The sequence below is a fragment of the Schistocerca nitens genome, chromosome 8 (genome assembly GCF_023898315.1).
Source record: "Schistocerca nitens isolate TAMUIC-IGC-003100 chromosome 8, iqSchNite1.1, whole genome shotgun sequence".
In the NCBI taxonomy this organism is placed as follows: domain Eukaryota; kingdom Metazoa; phylum Arthropoda; class Insecta; order Orthoptera; family Acrididae; genus Schistocerca; species Schistocerca nitens.
Window position 1 is genome coordinate 481,371,803 of NC_064621.1, and position 18,838 is coordinate 481,390,640.

Here is an 18,838-nt window from a genome sequence, read left to right on the forward strand (position 1 = left end):
AGAATAACCTGTATATGTTGATAATGAGCCTTTATCTGGGAATTCTACTTTTAATGACATGCTAACTAAGCAGTTTGTTGCAGGACATCTAATATATCCTTACTGTTGATGTGGAGTAAACACATAGGACAAATAACTTTTAAATCTTCATGTTTTGTAATTAGACTTGAAACAAGTCTAGCTAAATTTTTATACAGCTTTTGTGTGAATTACTCTTTCTCTTAAAACAAAGAAGATTTATGTGGTTCTCTTTCTTACATTGCATAACTTCTAGTGGATACAGTTCATATTTTTCATTAAATGAATCAGTATTAGTAGATACATTAATTTCATACTCAATTCTTGGAATATTATGAAGCACCAGAGGGAATTTAAAATTTTCAAGTTTCTGGCCAATATCAAGAGCAATATTTTTATATTTTATGACTCCAACAGAATGTAATGAAGATTTTACAGCCTGTAGAATATATTTTTGGTCATTGTTTTTGCATTAATACATGTTCTTTTATTTTTTTGGTAATCCAATGTCAGATGAACCTCTTAAGGGTACATAACTATTAATTCCTAGTTGCAGACCAACAACTGTATTTAATGTCCAATTGGAACTAGGAGCTTGAAAGTTCTAAATTTTTCATATATTAAATTTCCCTATTAATATATCTGAATGCAGAATTTATTCCTGTAGGAAATTCAGAAATAAAGCCACACATTTAATTTTTAAAATTACATTCATCCATCTTTGCATGGAAAAAATAATTAAAGAATATATATGTCCGAACTGAATATGTGTTTACTACAACATTTAATTCAATATCTTTATGTAATCCTGTACTAGACAGTGGCTTTGGGTATTGTAGGATTAACTGTAATAAATGTAATTTATCATGTGTATCATATTGACAACAGATAGAACAACTTCGCCAGGTTGTCTTTGATATACTTCAGCTACTGTTTGTAAACCTTGTTGCACAAATGTTAACCATTTAGTTATTAATTACGATTTCATATCTTTGCCTATCCACACTCACTTCTGGTAAAAAAATTGTAAGGTGTCATTCACAATCAACAATTGATTGAACTCCTTAATTTGACATAATGAAGCAACTGACTTACTTTTTCGTATAGATGGTTGTGGTGTTAAATACTGAGCGACTGCTGAAGCAGTTTTTTGAATGTATATATAGTTAAGTTATCTTCTTGAAATAGCTTTGAATTTGAACCATTATAGTAAAGATATGCATTAATTGCATTTAACATGTGTAAGGGCGCTAATAACCTCGCTGTTGAGCACCAAAACCATACACACAGCAAGGATTTGTTACCATCCATAAACATCTGAATGTTGCAAACCTAATGTTTGGCCAGTTTTATACATTAAAACTTGAAATAAATTTTATAGTAGTTTGCCACATTCCCAACAGTCTCCAAGTACCATACTTTCTCTTTATTCATATGTATCTCTATGGGATTATTACTCATGTTTGGAAAAAAGATGATCTAACACATTACGTTTTCCATGTAGTTCTTTTGAACATTGGTTTCCATATATTTCATTTGTATTTATTCATCTTCTGCCTGTATTTAAAACATAACTATTATTACTATAATGAGCAAACTGTATATCAATATATTTTTACCATAAATGAAATGCTGCCTCTATTCTTTTTAATACTTTTTATTGGTTCCTTTATCCTTCCTTTTTATATTTTTATTCTATTTATACATACTGGTTCTATAGCTACCAGAAGCATCTTTTACACCACATTTAGATCTATTCATAAAACTGAAGGTCTCTTCACTTAACTCACCATATATCTCAAGATTATGTGTTAATTGATATGTCAGTAATTTTTGTTTGAATGTATCATCTCTCTCTCTTCAGTTGCTTCAGCTGTTTGACGCAATTTCTAAATAACCAAAGCCAAACAAGTTTTCTATTGCTTTACTCTTCTTAGGTTGAGGTGCTACTACTATTTTCACAAATAACAATAGTAAAAGTGCGTTCACTTGTAAAAAATAAATGGATTAAAAAAATTTATAAGGAAAATTTTCTATTAAATGGAGTCGTTCATAGATCTTATCAAGAACAAGTTTACCTTACAATGAGAAGCAAGCATTTGCAATAACTGATAACAAGAATAATCCTTTGTATAAGGATAAGTATGTTCCTGAAGTTTTAAAATATGATAAACATATAAACATTATACAAAAATATGTAGATGATGGGAGTAAGGTATATTAGGCTGATTTTAAAGTGGTTCCCAATTCAGGGCTCCTTCAAAATTCACAACTTCACTTAATATCTATCAATGAATGTGGTCTAATTGTTAAATTTTTTGATCACAAAAGGCGGAAAGTGAATTATTTTCTCTTAAACTTGGAAACAGGGTGAACATAAAAGATGACATTAGATATTTATATGGAGATTTAATACTCATATTCAAAAAAAAGAACGAAATTCAAGTGAATTGCTTAAGGATCAAAATAAAAATGAAGGATAATTATATACACAACTCGGATTAATATTTTAGTAGATCTATAGAAATATTAACAGAGAGAAATAATATAAGTGAAGAAATGGCTTAAGTGAAGAAATGGATAAACATGTTTTGTGCGACAAACAACTAACCAAGATTCAAGACCGACATTTGTTCTTTTAAGATTATTTGATGAAAACTGTTTATATAATTATAATGTCAATAGGGAAGTTATACAGATTTGGAGTTAGACATCCAAGCTCTTTTGTTCTAGCTTTTAGTGTTAGTAGGCTTTCCATTTAGTAGCTTTATTTTGAAATAAGGAAATAAAAAAACTGTGTATTTCCACATAGTAACTGTAGAGTCTTATACTGATTGCTGTCAGTATTTTTATATTTAGGATGGATAAGGATTTGATTAATGACATAATTAGTCTTCGTGAGATTAAGGTAGTATAAAGATCTGATGTTTAACTCATTTTATTCTTTTTAAATCATGATGAACTCATTAAGAGCATGATCTTATCTGTCTTCTAACAAACCATGATCAGATCCTTGATGAATATAAGGAAATTTTTAGAAAACCTCTCAAATACTTAGGAAAGTACAAAACACTAGAAAAACTGAATCTCCTTATAGTCAACATTACACTAATTTTCCGAGGTCTGCCAACCAAACTAGAACTGGTCCAGATGGATGTGCCTATTGTTGTTGTGGTCTTCAGTCCTGAGACTGGTTTGATGCAGCTCTCCATGCTACCCTATCCTGTGCAAGCTTCTTCATCTCCTAGTACTTACTGCGTCTTACATCCTTCTGAATCTACTTAGTGTATTCATATCTTGGTCTCCCTCTACGATTTGTACCCTCCACACTGCCCTCAAATACTAAATTGGTGAACCCTTGATGCCTCAGAACATGACCTACCAACCGATCCCTTCTTCTAGTCAAGTTGTGCCACAAACTCCTGTTCTCCCCAATTCTATTCAATACCTCCTCATTAGTTATGTGATCTACCCATCTAATCTTGAGCATTCTTCTGTAGCACCACATTTCAAAAGCTTCTATTCTCTTCTTGTCCAAACTAGTTATCGTCCATGTTTCACTTCCATACATGGCTACACTCCATACAAATACTTTCAGAAACGACTTCCTGACACTTAAATCTATACTCGCTGTTAACAAATTTCTCTTCTTCAGAAACGCTTTCCTTGCCATTGCCAGTCTACATTTTATATCTTCTCTACTTAGACCATCATTAGTTATTTTGGTCTCCAAATAGCAAAACTCCTTTACTACTTTAAGTGTCTCATTTCCTAATCTAATTCCCTCAACATCAGCAGTCTTCATTCGACTACATTCCATTATCCTCGCTTTGCTTTTGTTGATGTTCATCTTATATCCTCCTTTCAAGACACTGTCCATCCCGTTCAACTGCTCTTCCAAGTCCTTTGCTGTTTCTGACAGAATTACAGTGTCATCGGCGAACCTCAAAGTTATTTCTTCTCCATGGATTTTAATAGCTACTCCGAATTTTTCTTTTGTTTCGTTTACTGCTTGCTCAATACACAGATTTAATAACATCGGGGAGAGGCTATAACCCTGTCTCACTCCCTTCCCAACCACTGCTTCCCTTTCATGCCCCTCGACTCTTATAACTGCCATCTGGTTTCTATACAAATTCAAAATAGCCTGTCGCCCGTTGTATTTTACCCCTGCCACGTTCAGAATTTGAAAGAGAGTATTCCAATCAACATTGTCAAAAGCTTTCTCTAAGTTTACAAATGCTAGAAACGTAGGTTTGCCTTTCCTTAATCTTTCTTCAAAGATAAGTCGGAAGGTGAGTATTCCCTCAAGTGTTCCAATACTTTTATGGAATCCAAACTTATCTTCTCCGAGGTCGGCTCCTACCAGTTTTTCCATACGTCTATAATGAATTCGAATTAGTATTTTGCAGCTGTGACTTATTAAACTGTTAGTTCGGTAACTTTCACATCTGTCAACACCTGCTTTCTTTGGGATTGGAACTATTATTTTCTTCTTGAAGTCTGAGGGTATTTCGCCTGTCTCATACATCTTGCTCACCAGATGGTAGAGTTTTGTCATGACTGGCTTCCCCAAGGCTGTCAATAGTTCTAATGGAATGTTGTCTAATCCTGGGGCCTTGTTTCGACTCAGGTACAAACTCTTCACACTCTTCACACAGGTTCCCATCTGAGCTCTTGATATTCATACAAGTGGTTCTCTTTCCTCCAAAGGTCTCTTTAATTTTCCTGTAGGCTGTATCTATCTTACCCCTTGTGAGATAAACCTCTACATCCTTACATTTGTCCTCCAGCCATCCCTGTTTAGCCATTTTGCACTTCCTGTCGATGTCATTTTTGAGACGTTTGTATTCCTTTTTGCCTGCTTCATTTACTGCATTTTTATATTTTCTCCTTTCATCAATTAAATTCAATATTTCTTCTGTTGCCCAAGGATTTCTACTAGCCCTCATCTTTTTACCTACTTGATCCTCTGCTGCCTTCACTACTTCATCCCTCAGAGCTACCCATTCTTCTTCTACTGTATTTATTTCCCCCATTCCTGTCAATTGTTCCCTTATACTCGCCCTGAAACTCTGTAAACCTCTGGTTTAGTCAGTTTATCCAGGTCCCATCTCTTTAAATTCCCACCTTTTAGCAGTTTCTTGAGTTTTAATCTACAGTTCATAACCAATAGATTGGTGTCAGAGTCCACATCTGCCCCTGGAAATGTCTTACAGTTTAAAATGTGGTTCCTAAATCTCTTTCTTACCATTATATAATCTGGCTGATACCTTCTAGTATCTCCAGGATTCTTCCATGTATACAAACTTCTTTTATGATTCTTGAACCAAGTGTTAGCTATGATTAAGTTATGCTCCATGCAAAATTCTACCAGACATCTTCCTCTTTTATTTCTTAGCCCCAATGCATATTCAACTACTTGTTTCCCTCTCTCCCTTTTCCTACTCTCGATTTCCAGTCACCCATGACTATTAAATTTTCGTCTCCCTTCACTACCTGAATAATTTGTTTGATCTCATCATACATTTCATTTATTCATCATCTGCAGAGCTAGTTGGCATATAAACTTGTACTACTGTAGTAGGCGCAGGCTTCGTGTCTATCTTGGCCATGATAATGCGTTTACTATGCTGTTTCTAGTAGCTTACCCACACTCCTATTTTTTATTCATTATTAAACCTACTCCTGCATTACCCCTATTTGATTTTGTACTTATAACCCTGTATTCACCTGACCAAAAGTCTTGTTCCTCCTGCCACCAAACTTCACTAATTCCCACTATATCTAACTTTAACCTATCCATTTCCCTTTTTAAATTTTCTAACCTACCTGCCCAATTAAGGAATCTGACATTCACACTCCAATCCGTAGAACGCCAGTTTTATTTCTCTCAACAGATACCCCTCCGTTGCGGTTGCACCTATGGTAGGGCTATCTGTATTGGTGAGGCACGCTAGCCTCCCCACCAATGGCAAGGTCCATGGTTCTTGGGGGGGAGGATTACACAAGATATTACACAACATATGATGGAAAATCCAATAAAAAATTAATCAATAATTAGGTGGCAAAACTGTTGTTTTATCTAGAATTGAACACCCTTTTCTTTCATTGTCAGTTTCATTGCATTTGACTGAATCTCTTGCTGACAAAATAAGCTTGGAAGCTCATATACTTAACAATGAAAAAATAAAGAGCAAGTAAAATGGGTTGCTTTATCCACTTGGAATGCCTGGTTGATCTTTTAAAGATTTTAAAGAGTTCATGTAGGAAACCAATCTTTCTGTAATTTTAAATGGTTTTTAAATGATGGAGCTGCTATTCTTAGATGGGCTGATCAAAATGATGATGCTACTGGAATAAAAGATATTCTTCCAAATGAAGATGGAATTGTTGTAGAACCTATGGAAATTCGCTTACCTACTGTTCAATGTGAACCTAGTGATCAGCTTGAACAATGAGAAAAGGTTTTGAAAAATCTAAAAATTCCAATATCTTTCTATGAACTACAAACTATGGATGTTGCTGCATCGAGTGGGGAAAAGCATATTAAGTTAGATATAACGAATTTCTGTAACTCAGAGAATTTGATATGCCTTACTTTCTACTCATTACATTAAAGACAAAGCGAGAAAATGATCAGTGGTTTAAGTCATCAATATTTGACCATGTTAACCTACATACACATTCAGGAGAATGGAAGAAAGGAAGTCTTCCCACAAGTAATGTGGAATTTGAATACACCAAATAATGATTTGAAGGCTTATGACTTTTTTAAACTTTAAACAAGTTACAAAACTGGAATATTTCATAGCAAATTATCCAATTTATGTCATAAATATGAAACTTTACACAATATTAAATGACAAAATTCCTGCAGAAACTCCAGCATATTTTAGCATATATGGAAAGAAATATTTGATATGTATTGCACAAGACAGAATATTAACTAAGAATTTTTAAACAGATCAAAACTTAGGTATCCATGCACAGTTCTATTATTTTATTCATACTTCTGCAGCTGTCACAGTGTTTACACAAATAGAGATCTTAGCTTTACAGGCATCATGAGTGAGCTGAATGAAACTCCAGCTGTGTGGCTGCAAGCAGAAGAGGAAATGAGATAATGCCTGAGGGCTAATTAGCTCTTGTGAGATAATGCTGCTTGAGATATAAAATTAAAGCTACTTACACTGCCCTGAGTGGTCAGCTCAGCACATGTGGTGAGTGTGTTTTGAACTATGAAATATTTCCCATGGGTATTTTCTGTTTCAAATCCTGTGCAAATACTTGGCATTTTTAAAAGATACTGAAGAAGCTGAATAATGCAGGCAGTTCTAATTTGTTGTAAAACAGGTACTGAGCTACAGGTAATGTTCTATATAACATTACTAGCTGTGAATATTTGAATACTTTGTATGGGGAGAAGGTTAAAATGAGACATAAAGTTTTAAAGAAAATTAACAATAATAATAATGAGTTTCATGAGCTACAATTTCTAGTTTACTGAAATTTTGCATTCTAATACCTATTTTTACAATTTTATTAATATATTTTGGAGTTCTAGATCATCACTGCACTGGCTCCAAAAAAGAATGGTAATTCCCCCCTCATCTACAAGTGAACCCTAAAAATATAAAAAATTTAAAAAAATGTATAAACTAAAACATAAAATAAATATGATAATAAAAGTCAGTGTTTTTGCAAGTTGTCAAATTTTCGACAATCTAGATATCTTCATAAAGAAATAATAAGGTATGTATTATACCTAAAATTGGCCATTTCTATGCCAATTTACTTAATTATTTTTCTTGGGATTTAGGCGAATGAGGTGAACGAATCGAAAGGAAGTAGTATATTTTTATATGTTCTGGGCTATTTTTTCTACAAAAAAGACATAAATTGCGAAATTATAAGGAAATATGAGGGAATTTGTGATGTTTGAAGGTTTTTCCTTAGAAAAAATGAGCTACAAGCTATAAAAATATCCTGATAGGGTTCAGTTGCTTAGCAAATTGCTCATGTGTGGTGGTGTCTGTGACAGTGATATTGCTGCCGAGATTGTCACTGTTATATCCTTCGGGGGGCCAGTTAATCAAGTCATGGAGGTAAACACTTCACACGTTGCCAGCCGCCACTCTGTACTATTTGTTGATCTGTAGTTGAATACTGATTGCCATACTTTGGCTGGTAGGATAATCAGACATTCGAGAACCCTAAGTAGCCAGTTTTGGAGGGCGATCTTACTCCCAAGATACAAGCGCCGATAACTAAATTTCCGACAATGACCCTATGACACATGCCCTATCCGATCCCCCACGCTATGCTTCAATTAAGCCCCTCCAAAATTATTCTAATAATAATGAAAAACTATTATTACGTGAACACTTTGATATGACACAGTTAATTTACTTCACTTTAAATTCAAGCATCACGTGTTTATATGTTCTGCTCGCACTCGCACTACAATTGCAATCAGCCATCTATCCCGAGGTGTATGAGTTTTCTACTGCCGATCCTTTTCGTACAGCCTTTTAATTATATGACAATACCCCCCCCCCCCCCCCCGATACGACATTAAGTCTGAGCTTCAAAATTATTTTTTTAACCACAATGGCTTCTGTCATATTTATGCGCGTCCTACTCGCGTGATGGCTCTGGCGTGATGGACTCACTCCTTCGTGCCAGAAGAACAGCAGGCGCCAATCAGTCCCTCGTAGAACCATGGGGCATCCTCGTCAGCGCTGCCGCTGCGCTGCAAGAAAAGAAGTATGAAAGAGCAGATTCGATCCTTCAAGTACAGGATCAATATCAGTACCCTTACAACGTAAACCAGGAGTAATACAAGGGCATAAGAAGTCAAGTACAAATGGTCCTTACTATTATGCAGTATTCATCCCGAAATGAAACACAGCATTAAGCAAAGACGAGTATAATGTCAAGTGTACTGTGCACCGTATCGTTTGATTGACGAGGAAATATTGGCGCACAAGACTGGAACTGAATGCATAAAAGACGCAGGCACAAAAACAATAAATATTATTATTCCACCATAAATGATTTCAAATCACATTTCATACTATTAATGGCCAAAGTTTTTAAGATTCCTATGTCGTAAATGGGGAATTAGTTTTCTAGCAAAAAGTCTTAATGCACGAAATTCATCTATAATGCTTTAGAGATTCTTATAAAATTTTATTATTTGTTGTGTTATATCTATGAAAACATCTGTTTCAAGAAACTATGGTGGTACGATTTCTTGAAGTTTATCTGTATGGGCAAATGTAGAACAGCATTGGGGACAAAAACTACGTAGCAGAATGTATGAATTACATTATTTAGATTTTCCTGTAATAACATTCAGCCTTCTCCAACACAAATTCGTTCTGACAAGCTGGGATAAACAGTCTGGATGACTGATTCGCAGAATCAGATTGCCCCGAATATGATATCTGTGCCGATGATCTCCATATTCATTACATATATTTATAGTTCACCAAGCTTTTGATAGACATGCACCTTCAGGATGGGATGGAGTCTCCATTGTATATCCTGGGGCTACAGATAAAGAGATGTTTCATGAATCACCTTTGGCTGTCAAGAGGGCAATGCGTGAAGCCTTTAGTGACTACAGTTGTAGAACAGTGCCAAGGAATATCTTTCACGAACTCCAAAGATATTCTGTTCACATGTGAAAACCGTTAATGACATTTAAGTTACTGGACAAGAGAGGGACTGAACTGAGAACAGCAATGCAAAAGCAGAAATACTGAAATCCTTTCTCAAACTTTCATATGCAGTGAAAAGTCCAGGGTTATTGCCCCAATTTATTTGTCGCATCACTGCAAAGACGAGTGATACAGGTATTAGTGGCACTGGAGTTGAGAAACAACTAGGGTCGCAGAAACTGAACAAAACTCCAGGGCCCGGATTCTACACCGAGCTTGAGGCTGAGTTAGCCCCTGTTTCAGCTATATTCTACCGCAGATCCTTCAAAAAACTGACACCGGTAGCTGGAAGAAAGCGCAGGTCACACTCATTTCTTAAATGGTAGCAGAAGTGGTCCAGAAAACTACTGACCAATATCTTTGACATTAATTTGTTGTAGAATATTAGAATATATTCTGAGGACAAACGTAATGGAATATTTCAAGCAGAATGACCTTCTCCATGACAACCAGAATGGGTTCCGAAATCATCGATTCTATTAAACCTAACTTGAACTTTTCTCACATGACCTTCTGAAAGCCATGGATCAAGGTAGATAAGTAGATGCAGTATTTCTCTATTTCTGAAAATGTTTCAGCCAGTACCACACCACCACTTATTAATTAAAGTACTATAATAGGGGATATTAAGCGAAATTTATGGATGCATTGAGAATTTCCTGGCAGGGACGACACAGTATATTATCTTGCATGCAGTCATCTATAGATGTAGAAGTACCTTCAGGTATGCCCCAGGGAAATGCATTGGGATCCTTGCTGATCATGTTGTACGTTAATGAGCTTGCTAACAATAGTAACAATAATCTCAGACTTTTTGCAGACGATGCAGTTATCTGTAATGAAGTGCTGTCTGAGAAAAGCTTCACAAATATTCAGTCGGACCCTAATAAGATTTAAAAGTGATGCAAAGATTGGCAACTTGCTTTAAATATTGAGAAATATAAAACTGTGCACGTCAGAGAACGACAAAAAAAAACTTAAAACTATAATGTCAATGAATCACAACTAGAATCGGCCAACTCATACGAATACCTTGTTGTAACAGTTTTTAGGGATATGAAATGGAACGATCACATAGTCTCAGTAATAGGTAAAGCAGGTGGCAGACTTCGGTTCAGTTGTAGAATACTACGGAAGTGCAGTCTACAAAAGAGATTGCTTAGAAACCACTTGTATGGTCCACCCTACAATATTTCTGAAGTATGTGAGACCCGAAGCAGGGGAGACTGAACGTATACAAAGAAGGTTAATACGAATAACCACGCGTTTACCTGGCTTGTAGGAGAGCGTCACGGAGATGCGAAAGAAACTGAACTGGCAGACAGACACAAAAAAAATAACCATGGCGTAGCTAAGAAGACTAGTCAGCGGTAATTGCAGGCCTTCACTGGGCTGAGGCACTGGTGTATGTTCCGGGACCCCCGAGGACAGATGGCACATTTGAAAGAAAGGAAAAATGAAAAGGAAGAATGCTAAAATTAGAAAATCGATCAGTCCAGTTTACTCTTCCGTTTTATAAGATTAATGTATTAGAATGGACAAACATGTTTTAGGAAATTCTTCGCTGGTACAGATATTTCAATTATTTACCTCCTTGATGCAGATGATAGATCAATCTGTATTAAGACATCAGTCAACTGAATGAACGAAATTACGTAAATCAGAGCAGATGTTACGGCATCTATCATAAGTAAAAGTGCGGAGACTAATCGTCGAACAGCCCTTTATTTCGAAATCGTCGATAGCATCTACAATTTTTTGGCCTCAGCGGATGACGGTGGTAGGATGAAAAATATGTTCTGTGAGTACTTTCAAGGTAAGATTAAAGACACTGGATGTAACGCGTTGGACTGCCAGAAAAGACCCATCTAAGCATTTGAAGAGAGATTGGTAGGCGTTTTTACGGCTCTGAAAAAAAAAATTCTTACGGGTAGGATGTCTAACAAAGTATAGCAATAATCTTAAACAAAGTAATTGAATCCTACGGCTTCTTCGTTGAACGTGAAATAGTAGAAAGAATCAATACAGCATCTAAGGAGTTGAAATATGAGAATACGGGCGCTGCACCTAAAAATGACTACTTCGAAAGAGAGCTGCAAGAATGGGTCAAAAGGTTCATTCACACACACTACTTGACAAAAGATGAAGTATCGAATGTAGATTCTCTAACAAACGAATAAAAACAGTAAAGAAGGCTGACAGAGCCCTTAATTAGAACGATACAAAATTTATCCAGTGGCTGGGCAACATTTACTCGCAACTAAACATCTTGTTTTAATTAATGAAGTAAGTTACAGACACATACAGCACAAACAACCACTCTTCATACCCACCGCCTGTGACGAAGATATTAAAAATTAATCCATCGGCATTTATCTTATGTTTCCAGCACAGCTGATATTGATGAGAACTTAATCGAAACTGGCCGGTGTACATGAGTTAGCAGAGCTGGTATAGACTTCACCTGACAACGGTGATGATAAATCTGACAGAATCTGTTGCTGTTGGAAAAACTGACGGTCGTTTTCCCATGCTAAAATTATTTACAAAATGCTTCTGTTCTAAGCTAAGTCAAGAATGGTTGTCTGTTGTGGCAGTACTGTCAATATGAGAAGAGTGGTGCATAAGGTCACCGGATTGTTGGATTGGCGAGCGAGAGTGACACACAGGTTGAAAAATTTTAAATGGCAAAACTCGAAGCAAACCGCCGTACATCTCACATTATCGAAGACGTTTTCTAGAGTTAAAAAATGATTTTATAATCTCAAACATTTTGTCTGTAAACCGTAGTTCCATCAACATCGCTTCTCTTCTGCCTCAGTTTCATCTAAAACCGAACTGGTCTTCAGCTACATTTAGTTGAATTTTATTGATTGTTAGATTATTCGTTATTCATGTCAATATTTTCTACGTGTGGGACAATAGACTCAGGGTGCAATGTTCTGTTAGTGCTGAAACTATAACTATTGTTCAACTACCTTCGTTTCCATCCCGTAAGATCGTGCCGATAATATCAGCAAAATAACAATTCATTCTCCACACGCTTCACTCTTGCATTCAAGTGGAACAGACTTTAATTCTCCCTTTAGTCTTAATGAGAAGATTAGTTAGGGACAGTTCTTCTACTCCACTTTATTCCTTGTTAGTCTCTTCATTCCCTCGTATGAGCCTGCATCTACATCTGATATGTCTGGAGTATAGCTGTTGTGTCTGTAGAGGTAGCCAATTAATTAACTTCTTTCCTATACCGTGGGTAGCAGAGATCAACTTTCACCAAGTCTTCTAATGACTTCTTCACTCGTGAGCTTTGCTGTCCACGAGACCTTTCCAATCCCCCTTCGTCACCACATTTCAAATACGTCAGGACGTCTCTTTTCACGATAGTCAATATCTCCGAGCCAAGGAAGGCTTTTTGGTCTCCGCGTATAGGTCCCTTGATGTTAGCACCACCTTTTTCTTTGAATAGGTTGCTTTCAATATGCAAATCTGCTCTAGTGTAAGAGTGGTGTAATACTGACTGTTATGTCTACTGTGATATGTTGGCGACTGCATTCCATAATTTCGTTCTTTGTATTAATTTCGGTGTTGTAACTCTCTCTTCAGATATTGTTACATTCTTTCTTGCGTTCCTTTCAGTTTCTCTTTGTTCTACTGAATGGCAGTTACGTCGTCAGCAATCTTGTTATTTGGTTTCAACTATATCAATTCCTTTCATTTCCTCTTTACATTCCTCACGGCTTTTCTCAGTATGCTAGTTGAACAATACTGGTGACAATTACGTCCTTGACGTACTCCTTTCTGAATGTAAGTCTCCTTTGCTTCGCAATTTGCCTCTATGATGCCTCTTTGGTTTATATAATATTATATATTATTCACCCGTCTCTGAGAGAAGTCCTACACATGATCTCCATTAACCTATTTCAGTTCACATTATCGAAGACGTTTTCTAGAGTTAAAAAATGATGTTATAATCTCAAACATTTTGTCTGTAAACCGTAGTTCCATCAACATCGCTTCTCTTCTGCCTCAGTTCCATCTAAAACCGAACTGGTCTTCAGCTACATTTAGTTGCATTGTATTGATTGTTAGATTATTCGTTATTCATGTCACTATTTTCTACGTGTGGGACAATAGACTCAGGGTGCAATGTTCTTCACAGTTTACAATTCCACATCTCTTTGACTTTGGATTGTGAGCCACCGCTAAAATCTTCTGGAATTTCGTCGGTTTCATTACTCTGTGTCATTTTTCCAGTCACTTCATCCCATCCTCGTGCTTTATTTGTTTTAGTTCTTTTACAGCCTTATGACACTCTTCGTTTTGTTCAAGAAGGTCCAAACTGACCATTTGCTATGCTGTTTTCATTTTCAAAATTCATGTGTATGTTGGATCTTCGTTTAAATTTTTATGTATCCCTTCTATCTTTCTCCCACGTCTTTGCTTTCAGACATGTTTCCCATTTTCGTTCAATATGCTGTTACTACGAAGTACGTTCAATAAATAATGCAATTCATTTTTTCTGAGAGCAGGCTAGTTTCATATAGTATTGCAGTACACCATATTATTCCCAACTCTTTGGTCTACAGAACCCTATATTTCAACATAATCACATTTCACTGCGACGGCCTTACGCCACGTTACAGGGAGGGCCTGTAGGTTCACATGGTACTACTCTACTGGTCGACGTCGGAGCCAATGTTTGCTGCAGTAACCTCACCATCATACAAATATTGCTTCCAGCAGAGTGCATTTTTCATTGGGCCAAACAGATGGAAGTCGGAAGGCGCTACAGTCGCGCTGTAAGGTGTGCGGACTTTCAAATAACTACGCTCCCTCAGACTCAGAGATGCAATATTAAAAGTTTTGGCTGGTTTCGTTGTCTAGGGGCTGGGATACGTAGTTTCCGCATTACAGGCTAAATACTGCTGAGTCTACAGTATACGATAAGAATACACACATCAATCGAGTGGTTGAAGGTTTCTATCACTCGGCAATTGCGAATTATGAATGTAACATATAAATTTATAAATGAAAGATTGCAATTAAATAAAATCTGCAGGTACTATCTTAACGACTTTAAATGATGAGCACGATAATAGAAGTACTTCTGAGAATGTGATATATTTCTGCAAAACACTTATTGGTGTCGATGGTCCAGCAATTAAATAAAATATAAGTTGAATAACAGGGAAACAATAGATTCCTACAGCACGTAATTGTTCAACAACATAGCTTGCGAGACATTCACTTCTAAACGCACACTATGTCTTCACTGCAGAAGCCACGGAAATCACACAAGAGCACAAGTCGGCACTCCGAAGTACGAGGGGCGTTCAGAAAGTAAGCTCCGATCGGTCGCGAAATGGAAACGACTATGAAAATCCGATAAAGCTTTGCACAGATGTGTTGGGTAGTGTCTCTAGTATAACCCCAGTTAGCATCACGTCGCTCTTCTCATTTCTGAGCTCGCAGTGAGTGCGTAAAGATGTCTAGAAAATAGTGTCTGCCGCCAAGTACGAGGGCCTGGTGAGAAATTTCGCCTGAAGCTATGCAGCTAACATTACATAACTGTCGGGCTGTTTCTTCTTCAAGACAATTCTCAGCCGCATTCTGCAAGGGCAATGAAGATGCTCCTGCATCGTTTTCAAATGGAAATGTGAGATTACCCACAATACAGTCCGCAATTGTCTCCCCCTGAGTTTCATCTCTGGTCACATGAACCGCTGTCTTTGAAGACAACATTTTGACACAGACAACGAGGTGTAGGCCAGCGTGGAGAATTGGCGGAAAGCACTGGCGGCTGCCTTCTATGATGAGGCTATTGAAAAGTTGGTACAACGCTATGACAAAAGTCTAAGTCAGAACGGCGACTACGTAGAGAAGTAGCTGAAAGGTGTAGCTAATTGTTACAAGTAAAAAATTTCTGATGTTCACTGTGGTTTCAATTTGGCAATCAATCGGAGCTTACTTTCTGAACAGGCCTCGTATTTCTGTCTCTCGCGATGACGCGCTAACTGCTCCACTCCAAGTCTTTCCCGCGACTGTGCGTCCGCCGCGCCGTCCAGCACTTTCCATGTTCTGTCCTGCCCTGTCCACCACTGCCTCCTGTGTCCAGTGCCGTACTCCCCGGACTACGCCGGTGTCCTCTCCGCAAACTCGCTTCCATCCAGTCTCCCCATTCCCGAGCGCTGTCATTGGCTAGAGCGCTCGCGCCATGTCTTCATGCCAACGCGCAGTCACACAAACATAACGAAACATATTCGAAATACTGGATTTACATTTAAATACTTGAAATTAAATAAATATTCCTACAGCTGGAACATAAACACGCTTTAACACACATTATTAAATACACAAACAATTAAATAAACATATATCAAAAGAAAAGAAGCAAAAGGTAGGCCAGGAGCCTAATGTCTCAGTGCTTTCTAAAACACGGTAAATATTTGACCAATTTCTTCATGAATAGTATATATCGGATATAAACAAATACATAGATGAATAAATATATTTATCAGCATGCTGCTACCATTTTATCGTGTAACTGTCGAGTGCTTATGGCCTGACGCGATCGATAGTAGTGGGCCACTTTGACCTCGAATAACTCATGTACTATTCAAGTTACATGCCCGTAATTCATACCAATTTAGGTTTACATTAATAGCTTTCTAAAGACACGGCGATCGACATAATCGGATGAAGCCATTAAAATTGCTACACCAAGAAGAAATGCAGATGATAAACGGGTATTCATTGGACAAATATATTATACTAGAGCTGACATGTGATTCCATTTTTAAGCAATTTGGGTGCATAGATCCTGAGAAATCAGTACCCAGAACAACCACCTCTGGCCGTAATAACGGCCTTGATACGCCTGGGCATTGAGTCAAACAGAGCTTGGATGGCGTGTACAGGTACAGCTGCCCATGCAGCTTCAACACGATACCACAGTTCATCAAGAGTAGTGACTGGCGTATTCTGACGAGCCAGTTGCTCGGCCACCATTGACCAGACGTTTTCAATTGGTGGGAGATTTGGAGAATGTGCTGGCCAGGGCGGCAGTCGAACATTTTCTGTATCCAGAAAGGCCCGTACAAGACCTGCAACATGCAGAAATGTAGGGTTTCGCAGGGATCGAATGAAGGGCAGAGTCACGGCTCGTAACACACCTGAAATGTAACGTCCACTGTTCAAAGTGCCGTCAATACGAACAAGAGGTGACCGAGACGTGTAACCAATGGCACCCCGTACCATCACACCGGGTGATATCCCAGTATGGCGATGAAGAATACACGCTTCCAATGTGCGTTCACCGCGATGTTGCCAAACACGGATGCGACCATCATGATGCTGTAAACAGAACTTAGAGTCATCCGAAAAAATGACGTTTTGCCATTCGTACACCCAGGTTCGTCGTTGAGTACACCATCGCAGGCGCTCCTGTCTGTGATGCAGCGTCAAGGGTAACCGCAGCCATGTCCAAGCTGCTGCAAACGTCGTCGAACTGTTCGTGCAGATGGTTGTTGTCTTGCAAACGTCCCCATCTGTTGACTCAGGGATCGAGACCTGGCTGCACGATCCGTTACAGCCATGCGGATAAGATGCCTGTCATCTCGACTGCTAGTGATACGAGGCCGTTGGGATCCAGCAGGGCGTTCCGTATTACCCTCCTGAACCCACCGATTCCGTATTCTGCTAACATTCCTTGGATCTCGACCAACGCGAGCAGCAATGTTGCGATACGATAAACCGCAATCGCGATAGGCTACAATCCGACCTTTATCAAAGTCGGAAACGTGATGGCGCTCATTTCTACTACTTACACGAGGCAACACAACGTTTCACCAGGCAACGTCGAACAACTGGTGTTTGTGTATGAGAAATCGGTTGGAAACTTTCCTCATGTCAGCACGTTTTAGGTGTCGCCACCGGCGCCAACCTTGTGTGAATGCTCTGAAAAGCTTATCATGTGCATATCACAGCATCTTCTTCCTGTTCGCGTCTGTGGCACGTCATCTTCGTGGTGTAGCAATTTTAATGGCCAGTAGTGTATTTTGGAAATTCGTTGCTGGGTGTTACTTGTGTAACTTACCGTCAGATACTAAACTTTAAACTAATAAGGATACTGAAAATCTGATTACACCATCAAAATCGTCGTGCAAATAATAGTAATGTAAATGTTTCTTTTGAGGTATCATGATTCATCTGGCTACTATTAATTTCTATGCGAACTATGAAATGTCTGCCATTAAGGTTTCACAAAGCCCGCCATCTTTGCCACTCCCAGTTAGACATCTCCTTCATCGACACCATGCATCGTCCTCGTCATAGCGGAATTCCCAGCCGCGCGGCTGGGGCTACACCTCACGTCCGGCTAACGTTCGCAACCACGTGTTTGCTGCCGGTCCCCGGCTTTGACGAGCGTTGTGTGCGGCCGCCCCCATTCCAAACATATATTTCCAGAGCGCCACAACTTGGCCGTTACCTCACAGGTGGATGAGGAAGAACAGTCCAGTGAAGTTTTGTGAGCGCCTCTCGGGTAAGCAGGGTTGTGTGGGAATGGAGAAGGAGAAGTTATTTGCATTTTTGTGGCGACGAACACGCTGGAGTTGTTCCTTCAATTTCCTGAGTGTTGCAAAATACACTTAACAGTTGATCGTTAAACCAAGAGGGAGGGTATCAATCAGTATAAACCCTTCAGAGCCCCAGAAGACTGTCGCCATGACTTTAACGGCTGAGAGTGCAGCTTCGAATTTTTTTTCGGAGGAGATGCGATTTGGTGCCACCATGCGTTTCCGTTTTGTTTCCGGTTCTAAGTGATGAACTCATGTTTCATCTGCGTTCGACAAAAAATTTTCACGGTCTACCTCGTAACGCGTGAGCAATTCCGCACGGACCGCTTCTTGCTCTTTATGGTCTGCTGTTAGGCGCTGAGGAAACCAGCGGGCACACACCTTTGAATACCCGTATTGTTTGTCAGTGTGTCAGCACTGTCAGCAGAGACGTCCAGTTGTGCAGCGAGGTGTTTGATTGTGATTCGCCGATCACTTCGAATGAGAGCACCCTCACGTTCCAACACTGTAGGAGAC